Raw genomic sequence first — 1,997 nt, 5'->3', positions numbered from 1 at the left:
TTTGGAAAATAACTTAAAATAAGTAACATTGCCTGTTGAGAACAAGAATTCATAAATGATCCTTCTGTGATTCCCCAGAAGCTAGAAATAATACACATTAGGCACACATTATGTGCTTATCGCTTACAATTACGTTTAATTTTAGATTTTGTTCATATGTGAGTTATTTGTATCATATGTATGTGATATGTGTGTACACACACATTTATATAACTTTACTTAGTGACAGAACCACTTTTTTTTTGTATAATAGAGAAAAATAGGTTTTTGTGAGCATTTGGAGGCTTAATACATTCAAAACACTAACACACAAAGAGAAAAAAACTAAGTTTTACCATTTTTCATTATTGTTAATCTAAATACTTTTAACCAAATGGTATTGAAGGGTTTGGATTTAACTTTATTTCATTATCAAATAATTCTTATTAAGTTACCCTTCAATGTAGAAATGAAAAACAAGGTTTAATACAGTATCAGTGTTTTCAGAGTATGTACATTATTACTCTTTTGATAAGCAATGTGATAAATAAATGGCTTCTTTTTCCTATATGTATAAAATCTCATTCTATTTTCCAAATTCTTAAAGTTGATGTTTTTAACATTCCAGGAAGCTAAACTCACAAAGAAAATCCACAGAACATTTGAAGTCATAGATTTGTTTCATGATATTTTATATCCACCTGATATACTGACAAGAAATCATAATAGCTGAACTATAGATTTTTGAATTATGTTTTTGAAAAAGAAACACGTTATTTGCCAAACCGAAATTTAGATCACTATGAGAATAAAGACATGCCTTAGAAGGGATTTCTTTCATGAAACTATTAAATTAAATTTCTTTCAATTTTATTTTTTTCTTATTTAGGAAATATATATATATGACCAATTCAATACACACTAAGTTATTAAGCTCTCGATTTTGTTTTATCCTCATAGTGAATTTGAAGACGAAAACTTGTACACTAATAAACCCTAGATATATTTTCAGAATTTGTGATTTTGGTTACAACTGCTGAGAAAAATAATTGAAAATAGGTGCCCTATTTATCTCTCTTACTCTGTATGTTTTTATCTTTTTATAGATATGCCATGTAAATGAATGAAAAAGTGAAGATGTAAATACTAAAATAGTCATCAGTTGGCTATTGTCAAAGAATAAGTCACTCATTGAATTTCAATTTCGTGTATTAGGAGAGATGCTAGAAAATACTTAGTTCGAGTGAGACATATTGATATATATACCAACTTTATTACTTTTTCTGTATACTTGTATCAGAATACAAAATATCATGAAATGTTTTAGTAAGTTATTCCTGGGTCGAGCTTACTCTTTCAAGGTGAAAGGATACTATGACCATTCAAAAACAAAAATATAAAGCAGTGGGAAACTCCATAGGAATTTGAAATTAAAAATTGTGATGGAAAAAATACTGCAGATATCCCTGACTGGGTCATGTTTTTTTTTTTTACAGGTGATGGTCACAGTTATTGACAAGCATCTTTTCATAATATTGGGCTATAACAAGAGTTCATCTCTCCAAAGAGGTGGATAGTGGAGTCGACCACTTACCCGTTAAATTACTATACATTTGCTCCACTAGGTCACATCTCATTCGCAAATAAAGTGTCATTGATTTAATGAAGTAGATATTTGGGATAGGGTCAATGACATTTAATCAGGGTATCAAACTTTTCTTCAATTCTCTCTCATTTTTAACAATATATATTCCATAGATTCCAAATAAAATTGATTATAAATTTGCTGTTATTTGATTTTATAGCTCTTATCATAATTATCTAGATTCTTAAAAAATCTATTAAACAATTTCCAGTGGTAGAGAGGAAAGATGTTCTGGTGACTATGAATTTTTCTAGTGGTCTTAATTTTTATCAAGCATTATATAAATTTTTGCTCTTTTATATTTCTTTAACTTTCTTTACAAAACAATTATATGAGTTACAGAAACTGCAATATGGATAAGTGAACAAACTGG

The sequence above is a fragment of the Pteropus vampyrus genome, unplaced genomic scaffold (genome assembly GCF_000151845.1).
Source record: "Pteropus vampyrus isolate Shadow unplaced genomic scaffold, Pvam_2.0 Scaffold5, whole genome shotgun sequence".
NCBI lineage: Eukaryota > Metazoa > Chordata > Mammalia > Chiroptera > Pteropodidae > Pteropus > Pteropus vampyrus.
The sequence above is the reverse complement of the archived record's forward strand: the minus strand, read 5'-3'. Positions refer to the sequence as shown.